This window comes from Moschus berezovskii, chromosome Y, assembly GCF_049115385.1.
Source record: "Moschus berezovskii isolate FMDL1 chromosome Y, NW_MosBer_1.0, whole genome shotgun sequence".
Classification (NCBI taxonomy): domain Eukaryota; kingdom Metazoa; phylum Chordata; class Mammalia; order Artiodactyla; family Moschidae; genus Moschus; species Moschus berezovskii.
Genome location: NC_142489.1, coordinates 17,723,821 through 17,751,536, shown reverse-complemented (window position 1 = coordinate 17,751,536; position 27,716 = coordinate 17,723,821). Strand labels below are relative to the sequence as shown.

The window sequence follows — 27,716 nt, the reverse complement described above, 5'->3', positions numbered from 1 at the left end:
TTAAGTCCGAACTTCGCAATAAGGAGTTCATGATCGGAGCCATAGTCAGCTCCTGGTCTTGTTTTCGCTAACTGTATACAGCTTCTCCATCTTTTGTTGCAAAGAATATAATCAATCTGATTTCGGTGTTGACCATCTGGTGATGTCCGTGTGTAGAATCTTCTCTTGTTTTGTTGGAAGAGGGTGTTTTCTATGACCAGTGCATTCTCTTGACAAAACTCTATTAGCCTTTGCCCTGCTTCTCCTGCCTATATAGCTCAGATTCTGATATCACAAATGCTGGATTGTCTGCAATGCATGTGAATGCCTTTCTGAACCTGTTCAGACTCTGACATTCACCCCAGATAATCCTTTTATAAATGTGACATCTTACCCCATCTGCACTGATACTCTGCACTCTGATATTCTGGTATACAAATGTACAAATGCTCTCCTTGCTCTATTTAGACTCTAGCTGCCCACATTTGTCTGCCCTACTTCCAAACATGGATGCCCTCTTCCCCTTGCATGGCCTCCGACTTTCTACACAAAACTCCCTCCTCCTTGTGAATTTCCTCTTCTCTGGACTTAGGTTTTAGCTTTCCACATCAGGCCAGCCTCTTTAATATCCTCAGAATCAAACGGATCTCTCATGGCCAGTTGCTCTTCTCTATGAATGCCTCTTAAATCCACTTTGGCACTGACTGCCCATGACACATCCTACGATGCATATCCTATTTTGTCTGCTCAAGTTCAGACATCTCATGCAATACCCATTCCTTCCTTGGTATGGAGGATCTTTTCCATTCAACTTATTTGGGTTCTGACTCCCGATATAGGCTGTTCTGATTGCAAGGATATCCTCTTCACCCCTCAGTTCAGTTCGGTTGCTTAGTGTTCACCAACTCTTTGGGACCCCGTGACATGAAAGAGGTCACCTGCACATCATCAATGCCCAGAACTTATGTAAAATGATTTACCTCAAGTCAGTGATTCCATACAGCCATCTTACCCCCTGTCATCACCTTCTGCTCCTGCATTCAGTCTTACCAGCATTAGGATCTTTTCTAATGAGTCAGTCCTTCACATTAGGTGATCAAATTATTTGAGCTTCAAAGTAAGTCCTTCCAAAGAAATTCAGGAATGATTTTTTTATGATTGATGGATTTGATTTTCTTGCTGATATCCAAGGGACTCTCAAGAGTCTTACCCAACACCACAGATCAAAAGCAACAATTCTTATGTGCTCAGCTTTCTTTATGGTCCAAATCTCACATTCAAACATGGCTACCAGAAAAACTATAGCTTTAAATAGACATGTCTTTGTTAGCAAAATAATGTTTCTGATATTTAATATGCTGTCTAATTTTATAATAGCTTTTCTTCCAAGGAGCAAGTGTCTTTTATTTTCATATCTGTGCCTATTCTACTCAAAGTCTTCCAGAAAATTGAAAAGGAAGGTAAACTTCCAAACTCAGTCTAGGAGGACAACATCACCCTAATACCATAACCAGACAAAGATGACAAAAAATGAAAACTACAGGCCAGTATCACTGATGAACATAGATGCAAAAGTCCTTAACAAAATTCTAGCAAACACAATCAAACAACATATTAAAAAGATCATACATCATGACCAAGTGGGCTTGATCCAGGGATGTAAGGTTTTTTTTTTTTTTTAACTTTTCAATTCAATCAATATAATACACATAAACTGAAAGATAAAACCATTTGATTATCTCAATATATGCAGAAAAAGTTTTTAAGAAAATTCAACATCCATTTATGATTTAAAAAAAAAAAAAAAACTCCAGAAAGCAGGAATAGAAGGAACATTTTTTAACATAAGAAAAGCTATATAGGAATGAAGAAGATGGTGGAGGAATAGGACAGGGCGACCACTTTCTCCCCCACAAAATCAGCAAAAGAACATTTGAACGCTGAATAAATCCCACAAAACAACATTTGAATACTGCAGAGGACATCAGGCACTCAGAAAAGCAGCCCATAGTCGTCGAAAGGAGGTAGGAAATAGTATAAAAGATAACAAGAGAGACAAAAGAGGGAGGGACGGAGCTCCGTCCCGGGAAGGGAGGTTTAAAAAGAAAAAAAAAGAGAAGTTTCCAAACACCTGGAAACCCTGGTGAGTGGAACCTCAGAGGGACGAATAACTGGGAGACAAAAGACATAAATAATTAATACTCACAGACTAAGTGCCCAGAGGAAACTCTCAGCGGAGAAGCTGCGCAGATGCCTTCGCCCACCACTAGCAGGCAGGGGCTGGGCAGGGAGGCGTGGGAGGTGGCGCTTAGAGGGAGAACCAGGCTTGAACGCCCCAGGGCAAACTGAGGGCACGAACTTAAGATACCAAAACAGAAGCTGCAGCTAAAAGGCAAAAAGGATAGGAATAGCCTGTGAAAAGCCCCAACCCAAGACTCTGACAGCCCTGCCCACAGAACAGGGCACTGAGTGGAGCGAGCTGGTAGCGAGCGGCCCATCCCCCAGCCCCCACCGACACAGGCGGGGAGGACAGACAGCGCCGGGGCGGGGGCAGCCGCAGCCCCAGAGAGGCTTCCTTGCCAAGCTGCAGGCAGGTTTCCTTAATGGCCAGGGCTTCTTGGGTTCTGGGCGGTCAATATCCGCCTGAGAAACTGCTCCGGATGTACTCACAGAAAACCGAGCGGTGGAGACCAGGAAGAGGATAAGTCGCAGTGACCGTGCTCGCCAAACGCCTGGTCACCTGAGCTGCTCAGACAGGGGAAGTCACAAAATGCAGGCCCAGCCAAGTCTGTGCCTTTGTCGAGTATCCAAGGACCTGAAACTGAAACGCTCAGACCTGGGAAGTGGCATGCAACACAGTGCCAGCTGTGGACAGCTCACAGCAGAGCAACCTAGAGCCTAAGCAGCATAAACAGGGAAAGCACACACGCCTCGAGTGGGAGCATTCCCAGTGTAGCCAAGACACTGTGAGCACTCCCCACAGACGCCAGGGATATTGTTAGCTGCGTTCCTCCCTTCCCACAGCAGGATCGATCAGGTGAGCAAGGAAAAAAAAAAAAAAAAACACGTTTCCTCCACCGCATCCTAGTGTCAGGACGGGAATTTGACAGTGAGGAGACCAGAAAACAGAAGAGCTTTTTCAAAAGAAGGAACTGCCTTGGAAGTAACAGAGGGAGAAACCTTGAGCCTACTGCAAGAATAAGACTGAAAAACAGAGGCAGAGGCTTAAGTCCAAATCCTGAGAACACCAGAGATCTCCTGTTCCCGAGAATATTAATTGATAAGTACTCATCAAATGCCTCCATACGTACACTGAAACCAGGCACCACCCAAGGGTCAACAAGTTTCAGTGAAAGACATACTACACAAACTCTCCAGCAACAGAGGAGAATAGCCCTGAGCTTCAATATACAGGCTGCACAAAGCCACTCCAAACCGACTGACATCTCAAACTCATCACTAGACACTTCATTTCACTCCAGAGAGAAGAAATCCAGCTCCACCGACCAGAACATCTAAACAAGCTTCCACAACCAGGGAACCTTGACAAGTCACCCATCAAACCCCACACAAAATGAGGTAACTACATAATAAAGAGAACTCCACAAACTGGCAGAAGACGGCAAGGCCACCCTGGACACAGCAATATAAGCAAGATTAAGAGGCAGATAAATACCCAGCAAGTAAACGAATAGGATAAATGCTCACCAACACAAACAAAAGAGGAAGATATAGGGCACCTACTCAATAAAGAATTTCAAATTTTAATTTTGAAATTGATTCAAAATCTGGAGAGTAAAATGGAGTTACAGATAAAAAAAACTGGAGGAAAGGATTGAGAGGATGCAAGAAATGTTTAATAAGGAATTACAGGAAATAAAAATGTGTCAATATCCAATGAATAATGCAATAGATGAGATCAGAAACACTCTGGAGGGAACAAACTGTAGAATAACAGAGGCAGAAGACAGGATAAGTGAGCTAGAAGGTAGAATTGTAGAAATAAATGGAACAGAGATGGAGAAAGAAAAACGAATTAAAAGAAATGAAGACAATATTAGAGACATGTGGGACAATGTTAAACGCCCCAACATTCGAATCATAGGAGTCCCAGAAGAAGAAGACAAAAAGAAAGACCAAGAGAGAATACTTGAGGAGATAATAGTGGGAAATTTTCCTAAAATGGGGAAGGAAATAATCATCCAATCCAAGAAACACAGAGAGTTCCTAACAGGATAAACCCAAGGCGAAATACTCCAAGGCACATATTAATCAAATTAACAAAGATCAAACACAAAGAACAAATATTAAAAGCAGCAAGGGAAAAACAACAAATAACACACAAGGGGATCTCCATAAGGATAACAGCTGATCTTTCAGCAGAAACTCTTCAGGCCAGGAGGGAATGGAAAGACATACTTAAAGTGATGAAAGAAAGTAACCTACAGCCCAGATTACTGTACCCAGCAAGGATCTCATTCAAATATGAAGGAGAAATCAAAAGCTTTACAGACAAGCAAAAGCTGAGATTATTCAGCATCACTAAACCAGCTCTCCAACAAATACTAAAGGATCTTCTCTAGACTGGAAACACAGAAAGGGTATATAAACTTGAACCCAAAACAATAAAGAAAATGTCAATGGGATTATACTTATCAATAATAACCTTAAACGTAAATGGGTTGAATACCCCAACAAAAAGACAAAGGCTGGCTGAATGGATACAAAAAAAGACCCCCATATATGTTGTCTACAAGAGACCCACCGCAAAACGAGGGACACACACAGACTGAAAGTGTAGGGCTGGAAAAAGTTCTTCCATGAAAATAGAGACCAAAAGAAAGCAGAAGTAGCAATACTCATATCAGATAAAATAGATTTTAAAACAAAGGCTGTGAAAAGAGACAAGGAAACTACATAATGATCAAAGGATCAATCCAAGAAGAAGATAAAACAATTATAAATATTTATGCACCCAACATAGGAGCACCGCAATATGTAAGACAATTACTAACAACTATGAAAGGGGAAATTAACAATAACACAACAAGAGTGGGAGATTTTAATACTCCACTTACATCTATGGATAGATCAACTAAATAGAAAATTAACAAGGAAACACAAACTTTAAATGATACAATAGACCAGTTAGACTTAATAGATCTCTATAGGACAATTCACCCCAAAACAATGAATTTCACCCTTTACTCAAGCGCACTTGGAACATTTTCCAGAATAGATCACATCCTGGGCCATAAATCTAGCCTTGGTACAATCAAAAAAAAAAAAAAAATTGAAATCATTCCAAGCATCTTTTCGGACCACAAGGCAGTAAGATTAGATGTCAATTACAGGAGAAAAACTATTGAAAATGCCAACATATGGAGGCTGAACAACACGCTGCAGAATAATGAACAAATTATAGAAGAAATCAAAAGAGAAGTCAAAATATGCATAGAAATGAATGAAACTGAAAACTAAACAACCCCAAACCTCTGGGACACTGTAAAAGCAGTGCTAAGGGGGAAGTTCATAGCAATACAGGCACACCTCAAGAAACAAGAAAAAAGTCAACTAAATAACCTAACTCTACATCTAAAGAAACTAGAAAAGGAAGAAAGGAAGATCCCCAGGGTTAGTAGAAGGAAAGAAATCGTAAAAATTAGGGCAGAGATAAATTCAAAAGAAACAAAGAGACCATAGCATAAATCATCAAAGACAAAAGCTGGTTCTTTGAGAAGGTAAATAAAATTGACAAAGCACTAGCCAGACTCATCAAGAAACAAAGGGAGAAGAATCAAGTCAATAAAATTAGAAATGAAAACGGAGAGACCACAACCGACAACACAGAAATACAAAGGATTATTAGAGAATACTATCAGCAATTATATGGCAATAAAATGAATAACTTGAAAGAAATGGACAAATTCCTAGGGGAGTACACCTTGCCAAAACTGAACCAGGAAAAAATTTAAAATCTGAACAGACCCATCACAAGCACGGAAATAGAGGAAGTAATGGGAAAGCTTCCAGCAAACAAAAGCCCAGGCCCAGACGGCTTCACAGCTGAATTCTACCAAAAATTTAGAGAAGAGCTAACACCTGTTCTACTCAAAATGTTCCAAAAAATTGTTGAGGAAGGGAAATTTCCAAACTCTTTCTATGAGGCCACCATAACCTTAATCCTAAAACCTGGTAAAGATCCCACAAAAAAGAAAACTACAGTCCAATATCACTGATGAACATAGATGCAAACATCCTTAACAAAATTCTAGCAATCAGAATCCAACAACACATTAAGAAGCTCATACATCATGACCAAGTGGGCTTTATCCCAGAAAAGCAAGGATTCTTCAATATCCGCAAATCAATCAACGTAATACACCACATTAACAAACTGAAAAATAAAAATCATATGATTATCTCAATAGATACAGAGAAAGCTTTTGACAAAATACAACATCCATTTATGATAAAAAACCTCCAGAAAGTGGGAATAGAAGGGATATATCTCAACCTAATAAAAGCTATATATGACAAACCCACAGTAAACATTATCCTCAATGGTGAAAAATTGAAAGCATTTCCCCTAAAGTCAGGAACAAGACAAGGGTGCCCACTCTCACCACTACTATTCAACATAGTTCTGGAAGTTTTGGCTACAGCAATCAGAGCAGAAAAAGACATAAAAGGAATACAAATTGGAAAAGAAGAAGCAAAACTTTCACTATTTGCTGATGACCTGATCCTCTACACAGAAAACCCTAAAGACACTACCAGAAAACTACTAGAGCTAAGCAATGAATACAGTAAAGTTGCAGGATATAAAGTCAACACACAGAAATCCCTTGCACTCCTATACACTAATAATGAGAAAATAGAAAGATAAATTAAGGAAACTATTACATTCACTCTTGTAACAAAAAGAATGAGATACTTAGGAATATATCTACCTAAGGAAACAAAAGATTTATACATCAGTTCAGTTCAGTTCAGTTCAGTCGCTCAGTCGTGTCCGACTATCCGCGACCCCATGAATCACAGCACGCCAGGCCTCCCTGTCCATCACCAACTCCCGGAGTTCACTCAAACTCATGTCCACAGAGTCGGTGATGCCATCCAGCCATCTCATTCTCCGTCGTCCCCTTCTCCTCCCGCCCCCAACCCTTCCCAGCATCAGAGTCTTTTCTAGTGAGTCAACTCGTCTCATGAGGTGGCCAAAGTATTGGAGTTTCAGCTTTAGCATCAGTCCCTCCAATGAACATCCAGGATTGATCTCCTTTAGAATGGACTGGTTGGATCTCCTTGCAGTATAAGGGACTCTCAAGAGTCTTCTCCAACACCACAGTTCAAAAGCATCGATTCTTCGGCGATCAGCTTTCTTCACAGTCCAACTCTCACATCCATACATGACCACGGGAAAAACCATTGCCTTGACTAGACGGACCTTGGTCGGCAAAGTAATGTCTCTGCTTTTTAATATACTATCAAGGTTGGTCATAACTTTCCTTCCAAGGAGCAAGCGTCTTTTAATTTCATGGCTGCAATCAGCATCTGCAGTGATTTTGGAGCCCAAAAAAACAAAGTCTGACACTGTTTCCACTGTTTTTCCATCTATTTCCCATGAAGTGATGGGACCAGATGCCATGATCTTTGTTTTCTGAATGTTGAGCTTCAAGCCAACCTTTTCACTCTCCTCTTTCACTTTCATCAAGAGGCTTTTGAGTTATACATAGAAAACTATAAAACACTAGTGAAATTAATCAAAGAGGACACTTATAGATGGAGAAGTATCCCGTGTTCGTGGATTGGAAGAATAAATATTGTGAAAATTAGTATACTACCCAAAGTAATTTATACATTCACTGCAATCCCTATCAAGCTACCAACGATATTTTTCTCAGGACTAGAACAAATAATCTCACAATTTGTATGGAAATACAATAAAGCTCGAATAGCCAAAGCAATCTTGAAGAAGAAGAATGGAACTGGAGGAATTAACCTGCCGGACTTCAGGCTCTCCTACAAAGCCACAGTCATCAAGACAGTATGGTACTCGCATAAAGACAGAAATATCGATCAATGGAACAAAATAGAAAACCCAGAGATAAATCGACGCACCTATGGACACCTTATCTTTCACAAAGGAGGCAAGAATATACAATGGAGAAAAGACTGTCGCTTTAACAAGTGGTGCTGGGAAAACTGGTCAGCCACTTGTAAAAGAATGAAAGTAGAACACTTCCTAACACCATACACCAAAATAAACTCAAAATGGACTACAGAGCTAAATGTAATATCAGATTCTATAAAACCCCTAGAGGAGAACGTAGGCCAAACACTCTCCGACATAAATCACAGCAGCATCCTCCAAGACCCACCTCCCAGAATATAGGAAATAAAAGAAAAAATGAACAAATGGGAGTTAATTAAAACCAAAAGCTTCTGCACAGCAAAGGAAACTATAAACAAGGTGAAAAGAGAGCCTTCACAATGGGAGAAAATAATAGCAAATGAAGCAACTGAGAGAGGATTAATCTCCAAAATATACAAGCATCTCCTGCAGCTAAATTCCAGAAAACTAAGTGACCGAATCAAAAATGGGCCAAAGAACTAAACAGACATTTCTACAAAGCAGACATGCTCAACATCCCTCATAATCAGAGAGATGCAAATCAAAACCACAGTGAGATACCATTTCACACCAGTCAGAATGGCTGCTATCCAAAAGTCTACATGCAAAAAAAGCTGCAGAGGGTGTGGAGAAAAGGGAACCCTCTTACACTGTTGGTAGGAATGCAATCTAATACAGCCACTATGGAGAACAGTGTGGAGATTCCTCAAAAAACTGGAAATAGAACTGCCATATGATCTAGCAGTCACACTCCTGGGCATACACACCGAGGAAACCAGAATTGAAAGAAATACATGTACTCCAATGTTCATTGCAGCACTGTTTATAATAGCCAGGACATGGAAGAAACCTAGATGTCCATCTGTAGATGAATGGATAAGGAAGCTTTGGTACATATACACAATGGAGTATTTTTCCGCAATCAAAAAATTGCATTTGAATCAGTTCTAATGAGGTGGATGAAACTGGAGCCTATTATACAGAGTGAAGTAAGCCAGAAAGAAAAACATCAACGCAGTATACTAATGCTTACATATGGAATTTAGAAAGATGGTAACATTAACCCTGTATATGAGACTGCAAAAGAGACATAGGCATATAGAACAGTCTTTGGGATTCTGTGGGAGAGGGTGAATGTGGGATGGTTGGGGAGAACGGCATTGTAGCATGCATATTATCATATGTGGAATGAATCACCAGTCCAGGTTCGACGCATGATACAGGATGCTTGGGCTGGTACACGGGGATGACCTGGAGGGAGGATATGGAGAAGAGGGAGGTAGGAGGGGGGTTCAAGAAAGGGAACACATGTACACCAGGGGTGGATTCGTGTCAATATATGGCAAAACCAGCCAATATATTAATGTATGGTAATTTGCCTCCAAAATAAATTTAAAAATAAAGCTATATAAGACAAACCCACAGCAAACATTATCCTCAAAGGTGAAAAATTGAAAGTACTTTCCTTAAATACAGGAAAAAGAGAAGTGTGCACAGTCTCACCACTACTATGAAATGTAATTTTGGAAGTTTTAGCCACAGCAATTAGAGAAGGAAAAGAACTAAAAGAATCCAGATTGGAAAAGAAGAAGTAAATGCTCAATGTTTGCAGATGACATGATCTTCTATGTGGAAAACCCTAAAGACTCCACCAAAAAATTATTAGAGCTAATCAAATAATCTAGTAAAATTTCAGGATGTAAAATTAACACAGAGAAATCCCTTGTATTCCTATGCACTAAACATGCGTAAACAGAAAGATAAATTAAGGAAACAATTCCATTCACCACTGCAACGAAAAAGAGAAAATATTTGGGAATATATCTTCCTAAAGAAACAGAAGACCTATATATAGAAAACAATAAAACAGTGATAAAGGAAATCAAAGAGGGCACAAATTGATGGAGAAGTACATCATGTTCATGGATAGGAAGAATCAAGTTAGTGAAAATGAGTATACTAAACAAAGCAATCTACACATTCAATGCAAATCCTATCAAGCTACCAATGGTATTTTTCACAGAAATGGAAGAAATAATTTCAAACTTTCCATGTTCATCGCAGCACTGTTTCTAATAGCCAGGATATGGAAGCAACCTAGATGTCTATCTACAGACGAATGGATAAGAAAGCGGTGGTACATATACACAATAGAGTATTACTCAGGCATTAAAAACAATACATTTGAATCAGTACTAATGAGGGGGATGAATCTGGAGACTATTATACAGAGTGAAGTAAGCCAGAAAGAAAAATACCAATACAGTATACTAACACATAAATGGAATTAAGAAAGATAAATGTGATAACCCTGTATACGAGACAGCAAAAGAGACACAGGTGTATAGAACAGTCTTTTGGACTCTGTGGGAGAGGGCAAGGGTGGGATGATTTGGAAGAATGGCACTGAGACATGGATATTATCATTTGTGAAACAAATCGCAAGTTCAGGTTCAATGCATGATACAGGATGCTCGGGGCTGGTGTACTGGGATGAACCAGAGGGATGGGATGGGGAGGGAGGAGGAAGGGGGGTTCAACATGGGGAACACATGTACGCTTAGGGCAGATTCATGTCAATGTATGGCAAAACCAATACAATAATACAAAGTAATTAGCCTCCAATTAAAATAAATTTTAAAAAATAATTTCACAATTTGTATGGAAATACAGAAAACCTCGAATAGCCAAGGCAATCTTGAGAAAGAAGAATGGAACTGGAGGAATCAACCTGACTGACTTCAGCCTATACAATAAAGCCACAGTCATGGTACTGGCACAAAGAGGTTCCATATCATGCCGGTCAGAAAGGCTGCTATCCAAAAGTCTACAAGCAATAAATGCTGGAGAGGATGTGGAGAAAAGGGGACCCTCTTACACTGTTGATGGGAATGCAACAGCACAGTCACTATGGAGAACAGTGTGGAGAGTCCTTCAAATTCTGGAAAAAGAACTGCCATACGACCCAGCAGGACGGGGAACCCATAGTACACCCATGGTGATTCATGTCAATGTATGGCAAAATCCACTACAATATTGTAAAGTAATTAGCCTCCAATAAAATAAATAGATTAAAAAAGAATAATTTCAAAGCTGTGGTCATCATCTGCAGTGACTTTGGAGCCCAAGAAAGTTAAGAGTGTCACAGTTTTCATTGTTTTTCCATCTATTTGCCATGGAGTGATGGGACCAGGAGTCATAATCATTGTTAAATGCTCAGTGTTAAGCCAGAATTTTCACTCACTTCTTTCACTTTCCTAAAGAGACTTTTTAGTTTCTCTTGACTTTCTGAAATGAAGGTGTTGTCATCTACATACCTGAAGTTATTGATATTTCTCGTCTATTTTGATTCCACCTTGTGCTTCATCATCGCCTGCATTTATCATGATGTAGTCTAAATAGAAGTTCAATAAGCACCCCATACTAGAAAGCCTTTATATACTCCTTTCCCAATTTTGAACCAAGTTTGAACAGACATGGTGTTCCATGTCTGTTTTTAACTGTTACTTCTTGACCTGCACACAGATTTCCCTGGAGGCAGGTAAGTGGCCTAGTAGTCTCAACTCAAATAATTTTCCACATGTTGTTGTGATCCACACAGTCAAAGACTCTGTCATAGTAAATAAAGCATAATTAGATATTTTTTGGAATTCCCTTGATTTTTCCATGATGGCAACCTATGTTGCCAATGTGTACACTGGTTTCTCTGCCTTTCCTAAATTCAACTTGGACATATGGAAGTTATTGGTTCATTTACTGTTGAAGCCTTTATTGGAGACTTTTCACCACACTTTGCAAAAGTTTGAGATAAGCTCAATCAATTGTGTGGTGTTTGAACATTTTTGGTATTGCCTTTCTTTTTTTTTTTTTATGAACTGTAGCCCAATAGGCATCTCTGTCCATGGAATTTTCCAGGCAAGAATAATGGAATGGTTTGTCATTTCCTACTCCAGGGGATCTTCCCAATTATGAAGTATATACTGGCAGCCAAATAATAAGGGGGACTGCAACCAGATTAGCTCCATTGGCATCCATCTCTTCAGCTAGTAGAAATGGAAGCATTATTTTTGTTTTTCCCAAAAGCAAGTTATGGATTCTTAGGAATATTCTGTCTTGAGTCCATAATGGAGGAGTGAGCCCACTGAGATGATTCCTGCTACCTTGTTGTTCCAAACAGTAATCAAATGAGATGCTTTAGTACCTTCATAAAAGAGGTATTGATCCAACATGAGCATCTGCTAGATCATTTCATATTTACTGTATCCTGAGGAATCTTTAAGCTGTAAAGAGGTTAACCCATAGAAAAATGTCTCTGTGGCTCTTGTAGTTATACTCAGCTAAGGGTATTAGGAAGAATAATGTCACGATACAATCAAATGATATGGCTGATCCATGATCAATGTGTGCTTTCATTCTGAGTTACTATGCTGATATTCCAATAAAAAGAGGTTCCTTAAAGGGAAAGCTGAATGTACAGAAAAAGTTAGTAAACTGATGCTGAGGATTTCCTTTAAATTTAGTCTGCCTAGGTGAGTACTGATATCGGTTTTTATTGATATCAAGAATTTATAAATTATATCAAGTAAGTGGGTGTTTTGGGACAAGCTATATAAATCAGTTGTAAGAGAAGTGGATAACTCTCCACACACATACTAGAATTTGGAGTCTCAGATTCCTTGGGAGCAGAACCACCTGTGAAAAAGGAACTTCATTTATAAAGCAGTAGTTAATATATGTAATGAAGTAGTAAATATGTAGTAAACCATGTAATTCAAAATCATCAGATTTATAAACCACTAGAAAACCATGAGTTACTTGGATCCTGGCTACTAGAATTATGCAAGTTTAACTAGGCATGATTGCCAGGTTGGAAATATTTTCCAAATAAGCTGAGAATTTGTAAACTCATTGTGGCAGTCTATCAGGATAGACTCCAGATTCACAAAGGTGTCTTGAACCAAAGTTAGATTAAATATTACTGTACATTAGAGACCAAGAAGGATAATTGACTTGGACTTTTAACTGTTACCCTACTATCAGTGGCAATCCTAGAAACCCAAAGCAAAATATCTTCTAAACCAACTGTCAGGAGCTCTACTCTTTTTTTTTTTTATTTTTTATTTTTTTTTTAGGTAATTAATTTATTTTTTATTGGAGGCAAATTATTTTACAATATTATATTGGTTGGTTTTGCCATACATTGATATGAATTTGCCCTGGGTTTACATAACTTCCCCCTCCTGAACCGCCCTCCCACCTCCCTCCTCCCTTTATCCTCCCTCTGGGTCATCCCCGTATTGCCTTTCTTAACAATTGAAATGAAAACTGACCTTTTCCAATCCTGCAGCCACTGCCAAAAATGTTCAAAATTTGAGTGCAGCATTTTATCAACATCATATTTTAGGACTTGAAATAGCTCAACTGGAATTCCATCATGTCCCCTAGCTGTGTTCATAGTGATGCTTCCAAAGGACCAGATGACTTTGAATTTCAGGTTATCTGGCTCTCGGTGAGTGATCACATCATCATTGTTGTTTAGGTCATTAAGTTTTTATGTGCACCTCTCCTGTGTATTTTTGCCAACTCTTCTTAAACCTCCTGCTTCTCTTAAGTCTATACCATTTCTATCCATTCTTGTCACCATCTTTTCATGAAACGTTACCTTGCTATCTCAAATTTTCTTGAAGACAAGAAAACGGTCGTCTTTTCCATTCTACTGTTTCCCTCTATTAATTACTTATCATTGATCACTGAGGAAGGCTTTCTCATCTGTCCTTTCTTTTCTTTGGAATTGGGCATTCAGATTGGCATATCTTTCCTCTTTTGCCTTTCACTTCTCTTCTTTTCATAGCTATTTGTAAGGCACCCTCAGACGACCATTTTGCTGTTTTGAATCTATTTTTCTTGCGTTTGTCTGTGATAACCGCTTCTTCACCCCTGTGCTCAGACACTCAGTCATCCCAAACATTTTGTGACCCTAGCCCGCCAGGCTTCTCTGTCCATGAGATTCTCCAGACAATAAAACTTGCATAGGTTGCTCTTTCCATCTGGCCCACTAGGTCTCCATGCCCCCCTGTCAAGAATGTCTGTCTAGATCAATCTCACGTAATTGGTTTACAATGAGTTGCTCAGGGTGATAAAGAAGGGGAATTGAGGTGGATTTTCAGTTAAATTTTGAAGGATAAATGGGCATCACCCATCAAAGATAGGAAAACTAAGTTCCATGTGGAACTTATACAAAAAACTATCTGGTATAAAAAATAATTCTTCAAGTTGAGGTTGCTTTATTTTTTTCTTTTTTCTCCCAGATGTTTACTAACTAGATGCATCTTTATTTGAGGAATAAACTATCTTCTCCCAGTGTAAAAAGACAACTTCTACCTTAATCACATTCCTAATATGTATGTGTCTCTGCTTTTTAATATGCTATCTAGGTTGGTCATAACTTTCCTTCCAAGGAGTAAGCGTCTTTTAATTTCATGGCTGCAATCAGCATCTGCAGTGATTTTCAAGCCGAAAAAAATAAAATCTGACACAGTTTCCACTGTTTCCCCATATATTTCCCACGAAGTGATGGGACGAGATGCCATGATCTTCGTTTTCTGAATGTTCAGATTCAAACCAAAATTTTCACTCTCCTCTTTCACTTTCATCAAGAGGCCTTTGAGTTCCTCTTCACTTTCTGCCATAAGGGTGGTGTCATCTGCATATCTGAGGTTATTGATATTTCTCCCGGCAATCTTGATTCCAGCTTTTGCTTCTTCCAGCCCAGGGTTCCTCATGATGTACTCTGTATATAAGTGAAATAATCAGGGTGACAAGATACAACCTTGAGGTACTCCTTTTCCTCTTTGGAACCAGTCTGTTGTTCCATGTCCAGTTCTAACTGTTGCTTCCTGACCTGCATACAGGTTCCTTAAGAGGCAGGTCAGGTAGTCTGGTATTCCAATCTCTTTCAGAATGTTCCACAGTTTATTGTGATCCACACAGTCAAAGGCTTTGGCATAGTCAATGAAGCAAAAATAGATGTTTTTTTCTGGAACTCTCTTGCTTTCTCCTTGATCCAGCGGATGTTGGCAATTTGATCTCTGGTTTCTCTGCCTTTTCTAAAACCTTCTTGAACATCTGGAATTTTATGGTTCACATATTGCTGAAGCCTGGCTTGGAGAATTTTGAGCATGACTCTACTAGTGTGTGAGATGAGTGAGAGTTGGACTGTGAAGAAAGTTCATCACCAAAGAATTGATTCTTTTGAACTGTGGTGTTGGAGAAGTCTCTTGAGAATCCCTTGGACTGCAAGGAGATCCAACCAGTCCATTCTAAAGGAGATCAGTTGGGTGTTCATTGGAAGGACTGATGCTAAACCTGAAACTCCAATATTTTGGCCACCTCATGCGCTGAATTGACTCACTGGAAAAGAGTCTGATGCTTGGAATGATTAGGGTTGGGAGGAATAAGGGACGACAGAGAATAAGATGGCTGGATGGCATCACCGACTCGATGGACATGAATTTGAGTGAACTCCGGGAGTTGGTGATGGACAGGGAGGCTTGGCGTGCTGTGATTCATGGGGTCGCAAAGAGTCGGACACGATTGAGTGACTGAACTGAACTGAACTGAATATGTATGTGACTGTATGGATCACAATCAATTCTGGAAAATTCACAAAGAGATGGGAATACCAGACCACTTGACCTGCCTCTTAAGAAACCTGTATGCAGTTCAGGAAGCAACAGTTAGAACGGGACATGGAACAACAGACTGGTTCCAAATAGGAAAAGCAGTATGTCAAAGCTGTATATTGTCACCCTGCTTATTTAGCTTCTATGCAAAGTACATCATGAGGAACGCTGGGCTGGAAGAAGCACAGACGGGAATCAAGATTGCTGGGAGAAATACGAATAACCTCAGATATGCAGATGACACCACCCTCATGGAAGAAAGTGAAAAGAAACTCAGAAGCCTCCTGATGAAAGTGAAAGAGGAGAGTAAAAAAGTTGGCTTAAAGCTCAATATTCAGAAAGCTAAGATCACAGCATCTGGTCCCATCACTTCATGGGAAATGGGAAAGTGGGTCAGACTTTGTTTTTTTAGACTCCAAAATTACTGCAGATGATAATTGCAGCCTTGAAATTAAAAGACACTTACTCCTTTCAAGAAAATTTATGACCAAACTTGATAGCATATTGAAAAGCAGAGAAATTACTTTGCCAGCAACGGTCTGTCTAGTTAAGGCCATGGTTTTTCCAGTGGTCGTGTATGGCTGTCATATTTGGATTGTGAAGAAAGCAGAGCACCGAAGAATTGATGCTTTTGAAATGTGTTGTTGGAGAAGCCTCTGAGAGTCTTTTGGACTGCAAGGAGATACAACCAGTCAATTCTAAAGGAGATCAGTTCTGGGTGTGCATTGTGAGAGGGTAACAGGCAGGAAGGCGAGGGGTCTCCAAATGGAGGAAATAGCCTGCAAGTGCAAGACATTTTTATCTCTCTTAAATGGCAAGAGGAAACAAATTTGATCTTTTTTCTTCTCTATAAAAATTTAAAAGTAAGTTCCTCTTAAAATACTGTGTGCCATAATAACACATGTTTTCACCTGAAGTTAACTGTTCTCAAATATTGAGTTAAGCAATGCATTTTTCTTATGGAAACTTTGGTATTATGCTATGTGAATATACTAGGCATTTACCCCAGGCTCTATCTTCAAGTCGGTTCCACCAAATGGCTCAGAACCCACTTGACAAACCAGTATGTTATACTCAGATATTGTTCCCCTAGACATGAATTTGAGTGAACTCCGGGAGTTGGTGATGGACAGGGAGGCCTGGCGTGCTCTGCTTCATGGGGTCGCAAAGAGTCGGACACGACTGAGTGACTCAACTGAACTGAACTGAATCTATTTAAAATGAAAATATTTGTACAGTAATCTGCCCTTCTGCAAGATTCAAGTTAATTATTTTATGGCCTGGGATGAATCATCCGGTGTCAAGATTATCCCAAAATGCATTTTATGGGTCAGGGTCCTGGTGCCATTCTGAGCCTTAAAACATTCCTTTATTTCATTGACAGACTGCTAGTGACTATATAACATCCAGCTGAAGACTAGCAGGGGGGTACTCTTTCTTCCCCCTTCTGATGTCTATGTCAGAAGATTTCTCTATCTCCTAAAAAAAACTTTATTGCACAAAAGCTCTGAGAGATCAAGCCTCATCTCTGGCCCCAGATTGAATTCTCCTCCTCCGGGGGCCAAGATCCCAATGTTTTTGTGTCATTCGCAACAGCCTTTCATTTGCAAGGACTGATGTTGAAGCTGAGACTCCAATACTTTCGCTACCTCATGTGAAAAGATTATTCATTGGAAAAGATTCTGATGCTGGGAGGCACTGGGAGCAGGAGGAGAAGGGGACGACAGACGATATGAGATGTCTGGGTGGCATCACCAACTCGATGGAAGTGAGATTGAATGAACTCCAGGAATTGAGGATGGACAATAAGGCCTGGCATGCTGCAGTTCATGGGGTCGCAATGGGTCAAACACGACTGAGTGACTGAACTGAACTGAATATGATGTAGTTGCATTTATCTCTGTACTATGAGCTGGTTTAAGAAAATACCATGCAATGAGGTGATTTGCACAATGGAAATTTTTTTTCTTACAGTTCTGGAGGATTGAGGTACAATGTCAAGGTACCAGAATGGCAAGGTGAGGGAACTTTTCTGAGTTTCAGACTGTCTCATATATGAAGTCTCCTGTATATGAACGAACTCCTTTATGAGAGAACAGTTTAGTTTTGTTTTTCCCCTAAATGGATTTGTTTTATATTTTCCATTTATTTATTCACTTACTTATATTTTCTTTTATATTATTGTACTGGCTTTGTGATACATTGACATGAATCTGCCCCAAGTGTACATGTGTTCCACATCTTGAAACCCCCTCCCACCTCCCTCTCCATCCCATCCCTCTGTTTCACCCCAGTACACCAGCCCCGAGAATCGTGTATCATGCATTGAAACTGGACTGGCGATTCGTTTCACTTTTGATAATATTCATGTTTCAATGCCATTCTCACAAATCAACCCACCCTCGCCCTCTCCCACAGAGTGCAAAAAACTGTTCTATACCTTTGTGTCTCTTTTGCCATCTTGTATACAGGGTTATCTTTATCCTCTTTCTAAATTCCATATATATGCGTTAGTATACTGTATTGGTGCTTTTCTTTCTGGCTTACTTCACTCTGTATAATAGGCTTCAGTTTCATCCATCCCATTAGAACTGATTCAAATGTATTCTTTTTAATGGAAGAGTAATACTCCATTGTGTATATGTACCACCGTTTTCTTATCCAATCACCTACAGATGGACATCTAGGTTGCTTCCTTTTCCTGGCTATAATAAACAGTACTGCAATGAACACTGGAGAACATGACATGTGTTTCTTTCAATTCTGGTTTCCTTGCTGTGTATTCCCAGGAATGCGATTTCTGGGTCGTATGGCAATTCTATTTCCAGATTTTTAAGGACCCTCCACACTGTTCTCCATAGTGGTTGTACTAGTTTTCATTCCCACCAACAGTGTAAGAGGGTTCCCATTTCTCCACACCCTCTCTAGCATTTATTGCTTGTAGACTTTTGGATAGCAGCCATTCTGACTGGTGTGAAATGGTACCTCATTGTGGTTTTGATTTGCATTTCTCTGATAATATGTGATGTTGAGAATCTTTGGATGTTTTTGTTAGCCATCTGTATGTCTTCTTTGTAGAAATGTCTGTGTAGTTCTTTAGTCCATTCTTTGACTGGGTCGTATATTTTTCTGGAATTGAGCTGCAGGAGTTGCTTGTATGTTTTTGAGATTAATTCTTTGTCAGTTGCTTCATTTGCTATTATTTTCTGCCATTCTGAAGGCTATATTTTCACCTTGCTTACAGTTTCCTTTGCTGTGCTGAAGCTTTTAATTTTAATTAGGTAGCATTTGTTTATTTTTTATTTATTTCCCTTATTCTGGAAGGTGGGTCGTGGAGGATCCGCTGGGATTTATGTTGGAGAGTATGTTGCCGATCCCCTTCTCTAGGAGTTGTACAGTTTCCGATCTTACATTTAGAACTTTAATCCATTTTGAGTTTATTTTTTGTATGGTGTTAGCGAAAGTTCTAGTTTAATTCTTTTACAAGTCGTTGACCAATTTCGCAACATCACTTGTTAAAGAGATTGACTTTCCTTCATTGAATATTCTTGCCTCCTTTCTCAAAGATAAGGTGTTCATAGTTGCATGGATTTATCTCCGGGCTTTCTATTTTGTTCCATTGATCTATATTTCTATCGTTATGCCAGTACCGTACTGTCTTGACGACTGTGACTTTGTAGTAGAGCCTGAAGTTCGGCAGTTTGATTCCCCCAGTTCCATTCTTCTTTTTCAAGATGGCTTTGGCTATTCGAGGTTTTTTGTATTCCCATGAGAAATAGATTTAAGGGACTAGATCTGATAGATAGAGTGCCTGATGAACTCTGGATGGAGGTTCGTGACATTGTACAGGAGACAGGGACCAAGACCTTCCCCATGGAAAAGAAATGCAAAAAAGCAAAATGGCTGTCTGAGGAGGCCTTACAAATAGCTGTGAAAAGAAGAGAGGTGAAAAGCAAAGGAGAAAAGGAAAGATATAAGCATCTGAATGCAGAGTTCCAAAGAATAGCAAGGAGAGATAAGAAAGCCTTCCTCAGTGATCAATGCAAAGAAATAGAGAAAAACAACAGAATAGGAAAAACAAGAGATCTCTTCAAGAAAATTAGAGATTCCAAGGGAACATTTCATGCAAAGATGGGCTCGATAAAGAACAGAAATGGTATGGACCTAACAGAAGCAGAAGATATTAAGAAGGGGTGGCAAGAATAAACAGAAGAACTGTACAAAAAAGATCTTCACGACTAAGATGGTCACGGTAATGTGATCACTGACCTAGAGCCAGACATCTTGGAATGTGAAGTCAAGTGGTCCTTAGTAAGCATTACTACGAACAAAGCTAGTGGAGGTGATGGAATTCCAGGTGAGATATTTCAAATTTTGAAAGATGATGCTGTGAAAGTGCTGCATTCAATATGCCAGCAAATTTGGAAAACTCAGCAGTGGCCACAGGACTGGAAGAGGTCAGTCTTCATTCCAATCCCAAATAAAGGCAATTCCAAAGAATGCTCAACCTACCGCACAATTGCACTCATCTAACACGCTAGTAAAGTCATGCTCAAAATTCTCCAAGCCAGGCTTTAGCAATATGTGAACTGTGAAGTCCCAGATGTTCAAGCAGGTTTTAGAAAAGGCAGAAGAATCAGAGATCAAATTTCAAACATCCGCTGGATCATGGAGAAAGCAAGAGAGTTTCAGAAAAACATCTATTTCTGCTTCATTGACTTTGCCAAAGCATTTGACTGTGTGGATCACAATAAACTGTGGAACATTCTGAAAGAGATGGGAATCCCAGACCACCTGATCTGCCTCTTGAAAAACCTGTATGCAGGTCAGGAAGCAGCAGTCAGAACTATACGTGGAACAACAGACTGGTTCCAAATAGGAAAAAAAGTACGTCAAGGCCGTATATTGTCACCCTGCTTGTTTAACTTATATGCAGAGTTCTTCATGAGGAACGCTGGGCTGGAAGAAGCACAGCTGGAATCAAGATTGCTGGGAGAAATATCAATAACCTTAGATATGCAGATGACACTACCCTTATGGTAGAAAGTAGGTTCAGTTCAGTCGCTCAGTCGTGTCCGACTCTTTGAGACCCCATGAATCACAGCACGCCAGGCCTCCCTGTCCATCACCAACTCCCGGAGTTCACTCAAACTCATGTCCACAGAGTCGGTGATGCCATCCAGCCATCTCATTCTCTGTCATCCCCTTCCCCTTCCGCCCCAAACCTTTCCCAGCATCAGAGTCTTTTCCAGTGAGTCAACTCGCTGCATGAGGTGCCCAAAGTATTGGAGGTTCAGCTTTAACATCAGTCTTTCCAATGAACATTCAGGATTGATCTCCTCTAGAATGGACTGGTTGGAGTTCCTTGCGGTCCAAGGGACTCTCATGAGTCCTGCCAGCAGTACAGTTCAAAAGCATCAATTATTCGGTGATCAGCTTTCTTCACAGTCCAACTCTCCCATTCATACATGACCACGGGAAAAACCATAGCCTTGACTAGAGGGACCTTGGTTGGCAAAGTAATGTCTCTGCTTTCAAATATGCTATCTAGGTTGGTCATAACTTTCCTAACAAGGAGTAAGCATCTTTTAATTTTATGACTGCAATCAGCATCTGCAGTGATTTTGGAGCCCAAAAAATTAATGTCTGACACTGTTTCCACTGTTTTTCCATCTATTTCCCATGAAGTGATGGGACCAGTTTGTTTTCTGAATGTTGAGCTTCAAGTCAACCTTTTCACTCTCCTCTTCCACTTTCATCAAGAGGCTTTTTAGTTCCTCTTCACTTCCTGCCATAAGGGTGGTGTCATCTGCATATCTAAGGTTATTGATATTTCTCCCAGAAATCTTGATTCCAGCTTGTGCTTCTTCCAGCCCAGCAGTCCTCATGATATACTCTGCATATAAGTTAAATAAGAAAGGTGACGATATGCAGCCTTGACGTACTCCTTTTCCTATTGGAACCAGTCTGTTGCTCCACGTTCACTTCTGACTGTTTCTTCCTGACCTGCATACAGGTTTCTCAAGCGGCAGGTCAGGTAGTCTGCAGAAATTGAAAAGGAACTTAAAACCTCTTGATGAAAGTGAAAGAGAAGAGTGAAAAAGCTGGCTTGAAGCTCAACTTTCGGAAAACAAAATCATGGCCTCTGGTCCCATCACTTCATCGGAAATAGATGGTAAAACAGTGGAAACAGTGTCAGATTTTATTTTTTGGGGCTCCAAAATCACTGCAGATGCTGATTGCAGCCATGAAATTAAAAGATGCTTACTCCTTGGAGGGAAAGTTATGACCAACCTAGATAGCATATTAAAAAGCAGAGACATTACTTTGCCAACAAAGGTCCGTCTAGTCAAGGCTATGGTTTTTCCCGTGGTCATGTATGGATGTGAGATTTGGACTGGAAAGAGAGTTGATCACCGAAGAATTGATGGTTTTGGACTGTGGTGTTGAAGAAGAGTCTTGAGAGTCCCTTGTACTGAAAGGAGGTCTAACCAGTCCTTTCTAAAGGAGAACAATCCTGGGTATTCATTGGAAGGACTGATGCCAAAGCTGAACTTCCAATACTTTGGGCAGCTCATGCGGCGAGTTGACTCACTGGAGAAGACTCTGATGCTGGGAAAGGTTTGGGGTGGGAGGAGAAGGGGACGACAGAGAATGAGATGGCTGGATGGCATCACCGACTCTGTGGACATGAGTTTGAGTGAACTCCGGGAGTTGGTGATGGACAGGGAGGCCTGGCGTGCTGTGATTCATGGGGTCGCAGAGAGTCGTACACGACTGAGTGACTGAACTGAACTCAACTGAAAAATTGTTAACTTATTTGTCCTACCTCTGTGAAAAATATCGTTGGTAGTTTGACAGGGATTGCATTGAAATTATAAATTACTTAGGATAATATATTCATTTTCACAATTTTTTTTTTCTGATTCATGAACGCGGTATATTTCTCCATCTATTTGTGTGCTCTCTGATTTCTTTCTCCAGTGTTTTATAGTTTTCTGTATATAGGTCTTTTGTTTCTTTAGGTAGATATATTCCTAAGTATTTTATTCTTTCCGTTGCAACGGTGAATGGAATTGTTTCCTTAATTTCTCTATTTTCTCATTATTAGTGTAAATGAATGCAAGGGATTTCTGTGTGTTGACTTTATATCCTGCATTTTACTATATTCATTGATTAGCTCTAGAAATTTTCTGGTAGAGTCTTTAGGGTTTTCTGTGTAGAGGATGATGTCATCTTCAAAAAATGAGAGCTTTACTTCTTCTTTTCCATTTTGGATTCGTTTTATGTCTTTTTCTGCTCTGATTGCTGTGGCCAAAACTTCTAAAACTATGTTAAATAGTAGTGGTGAGTGTGGGCACCCCTGTCTAGTACCTGATTTTAGGGGAAATATTTTCACTATTTCACCTTTGAGGATAATGTTTGCTGTGGGTTTGTCATATGGCTTTTATTATGTTGTGGAATGTTCCTTCTATTCCTGACTTCTGGAGGGTTTTAATCATAAATGGATGTTGCATTTTGTCAAAGGCTTTCTCTGCATCTATTGAGATAATCATATGGTTTTATTTTTCATTTTGCTAATGTGGTGTATTACGTTGATTGATTTGTGGATGTTGAAGAATCTTTGCATTCCTGGGATGAAGCCGCAATTGGTCACGATGTATGCTCTTTTTAATGATTTTTGGATTCTGATTTTTAGGAATATATTAATAATTTTTGCCCTATATTCATGAGTGATAATTGCCTGTAGTTCTCTCTCTCTCTGTTTTGTTTTGGGGTTTTTTTTTGGCATCTTTGTTAGGTTTTGGTAATAGGATGATGGTGGCTTCATAGAATGAGTTTGTAAGTTTACCTTCTTTTGCAATTTTCTCTAAGAGTCTGAGTAAGATACGTTCTCCATTCCATTCCGTCGCTCAGTCGTGTCCGACTCTTTGCGACCCTGTGGACTGTAGACTATCAGGCTTCTCCGTCCATAGGATTCTCCAGGCAAGAATACTGGGGTGGGTTACCATTTCCTTCTCCAGGGGATCTTCCCGACCCAGGGATCAAACCTGGGTCTCCCACATTGGAGGCAGATGCTTTAACCTCTGAGCCAACAGGGATAGGTGTTAGCTCGTCGCTAAATTTTTGGCAGAATTCAGCTGTGAAGCCATCTGAACCTGGGCATTTGTTTGCTGGAAGATTTCTGATTACAGTTTCAATCTGTGCTTGTAATGTGTCTATTACGGTTTTCTGTTTCTTCCTGGTTCAGTTTTGGAAAGTTTTACTTTTCTAAGAATTTGTTCATTTCTTGGAAGTTGTCCATTTTATTGGCATATAATTGCTGATAGTAGTCTCTTGTGATCCTTTGTTTTTCTTTGCTGTTTTGTGATCTCTCCTTTTTTATTTCTAATTTATTGAGTTGTTTTTTCTCCCTTTCTTTCTTGTTCTGTCTGGCTAGTTGTTTGTCAATTTTATTTACCCTCTCGAAGAACCAGTTTTGGCATTGTTGATTTTTTTCTATGGTCTCTTTGGTTTCTTTTCCATTTATTTCTGCCCTAATTTTTAAAATTACTTTCCTTCTCTATTCCCTGGGGTTCTTCATTTCTTCCTTTTCTAGTTGCTTTAGGTGCAGTGTTAGGTTATTTAGTTGACTTTTTTCTTGTTTCTTGAGGTATGTCTGTATTGCTATGAACCTTCCAGTTAGAACTGCTTTTACAGTGTCCCACAGGTTTGGGATTCTTGTGTTTTCCTTTTCATTCGTTTCTATGCATATGTGGATTTCTTTCTTGCTTTCCTCTATGATTTGTTGGTTTTCAGTAGCATGTTCTTCAGCCTCCATATGTTGGAATTTTTCAGTTTTTCTCCTGTAATTGAGATCTAATCTTACTGCATTTTGGTAAGAAAAGATGCTTGGAATGATTTCAATTATTTTGAATTTACCAAGACTAGATTTATGGCCCAGGACATGGTCTATCCTGGTGAAGATTCTGTGTGCACTTGAGAGGAGGGTGAAATTCATTGTTCCGGGGGGAAATGTCCTATAGATATCAGTTAGGTCTAATTGGTCTATTGTATCATTTAATGTTTGTGTTTCCTTGATAATTTTCTGTTTAGTTGATCTCTCCATAGCTCTTAGTGGCGTATTAAAGTCTCTCACTATTATATTGTTATTTTTAATTTCCCCTTTCACACTTGTTAGCGTTTATTTTACATATTGTGGTGCTCCTTTGTTGGGTACATACATATTTATACTTGTTATATCTTTTTCTTGGATTGAGCTTTGATCAATATGTAGTGTCCTTCTTTGTCTCTTTTCACGGCCTTTGCTTTAAAGCCTATTTTATCTGATATGAGCATTGCTATTCCTGTTTACTTTTGGTCTCTATTTGAGTGGAATATCTTTTTCCAGCCCTTCACTTTCAATCTGTATGTGTCCCTTTTTTCGTGCTGGGTCTCTTGTAGACAACATATATAGGGGTCTTGATTTTGTACCCTTTCAGCCAATCTTCGTCTTTTGGTTGGGACATTCAAACTGTTTACATTTAAGGTAATTATTGATAACTATGATCCCATTGCCATTGACTTTATTGTTTTGGGTTCGAGTTTATAAACTCTTTCTGTGTTTCCTCCTTTATATTTGAATGAGATCCTTTTGGGTACAGTAAGTTATTTTCTTTCAACACTTTAAGCATGCCCTGCCACTCTCTCCTGGCCTGAGGAGTTTCTATTGAAAGATCAGCTGTTATCCTGATCATGATTCCCTTGTGTGCTATTTCTTGCTTTCCACTTGCTGCTTTTAATATTTGTTTTTTGTGTTTGAGCTCTGTTAATTTGATTAATATGTGTCTTGGGGTGTTTCACCTTGGGGTTATCCTGTTTTGGACTCCCTGGATTCTTGGACTTGGGTGATTATTTCTTTCCCCATTTTGGGGACATTTTCAACTGTTATATCCTCCAGTGTTTTCTAATGGTCTTTCCTTTTGTCTTCTTCTTCTGGGACTCCTATGATTTGAATATTGGGGCATCTAACATTGTCCCTGAGGTCTCTGAGATTGTCCTGGTTCCTTTTAATTCATTTTTCTTTTTTTCTCTCTGTTTCATTTATTTCTACCATTCTATCTCCTCCTTGTGGATCCCAGACTTCTTATCAATCTATCTAATGATTAAATGTCTCACCCTCCACAACTTTTTTTTTTAGAAAAAATATGTCCTCAAGGGAATGGGCCAACATTTTCATTCTGTACCTACTTTCTGCGAGATGGAGCCTGTCCCTAAATTGTTGAGGAAACATATTCTCCTAACCCTCATATTGAGGGTCTCTGATCCAGAGGCCGCAAGATACAGTTGGAGGAGGTGTGGGAATCATAGGAAAATGGGCAGTCGTTTGTCAATTAAAAGATTTCAGACACCTGGAAACAAGTCGAGCTACACACTGTTACAGAGGCAGTGTGTTAATTGTAAAAACAAAACTGTTAGAAGTATTATGATTAAAATACTTTTCCACCATGGAGACATGGTAAACTCTTCCCAAAATAAAGTGACCGAGACGTTAGTAGTATCCAAAGACTGAAACATCTTCTTCATGTGTGTAGTAAAATGAGTTACATTAGTGCTCATATTTGGTAGATATTCACCACATTAATTATGAATAATAGCACAAGTTCCTCCTTTTGCAACCATTAGGATATGTAAGGCCAATCTGTTTTGTAAAATCACCTTTCTAATTTGTATCTGTTAAGCATTAAGGGCTGAAATAGCTTTTTGTGGATCCTGTAAAACCTGTTGAGTCAGGTTAGTTAGAGAGCACGGCATCGGTAGTTCCCATAGAGAGAAAGAATAGTGCAGTCATGTAATCATACCAGTGAAATACAGATTTTGCCCAAACCGTTTGAGCATAGAGGAAAAAGACATAAAATGATATTGCTTATTTTCAGAGTGCCAATTTTTAAATCTATGTGGCAGATTAGTAGGCTTCTCTGGTGTCTGAAAAAATGACACCATGAGTAAAAGATAGACCTAGGTTCATCTTCCCATGTAGCCACGGTTACACACCCATAGATAAGAGTTAAATATCTTGTAGGTCCATTTTGGAGCAAGTCAGCATGACTGAGGGATCCAGTCCTAATCACTTCCTGGCCAGGTGAAAGGAGAACCTGAAACAGGATCGGAAAACACAGGAATGATCACATTGCATATTTCTCGAGGCAAAAATCCCAATTGTTTCCAGTCATTATAATCAACTTGTTGGCTGCCTTGTGGGGATGGTTCTATTTCTTCCCAACATATGATGATGTTAGATAGTAGGTGTCCCTTTTCAGGAGTTAGCCACATGACCTCATCCCATATCTGATAAAATCAGGAAAAAAATAAAAACAAAAAAAAACAAAACCCGATGCAGACCCTTTTGTCTTGTGTGTAGCAAAATATTTGTTAAACCAAGATAATACATAATTGAAGGTAAAGGTCACATTATGTCCAAAGTTAAGGTACAATAAGTTATACCAGTCCATATTAGATGTCATCAGATTCATGGAGTCGAAGAAAGTGCTTTCCATGAAGCAGAGAAACCCACCATGTTAAATCTTTCACTGATGAGGAGGGTAGTGCTCTGTATACCTACCAATTAGACTGATTGTGGAATCCAGCACAAGAAGGATCCCAGGACAGGAAGGTGTTGTCTTGAGGGTCAAATGGCAGATCAAGGACTTTTGTAGTCAGTAAAAGCAAGTCCGTATAGGTTACCAGACCCATCTGAAAAATAAAAGGTGAAAACATAGAGGAAAAAGACATAAAATGACATTGCTTATTTTCAGTTAAGGTGCCACTTTTTAACTCGAGTGTGGTGCACCCATGCATCATTTCCTGGCACCTTCAGACCTATGGGAGAGGAAAGTATAACCTGATAAGGGCCTTCCCAAATTGGCTCAAGGGAATGACCC

The 27,716-nt window shown here is 39.5% G+C and overlaps 1 pseudogene; it reads right to left on the bottom strand.

Annotated features, from left to right (window-relative positions):
• Window positions 1-567: 567 nt before the first annotated feature.
• On the bottom strand, window positions 568-27,528 carry LOC148773073 (endogenous retrovirus group PABLB member 1 Env polyprotein-like; annotated as a pseudogene).
• Window positions 27,529-27,716: the final 188 nt, after the last annotated feature.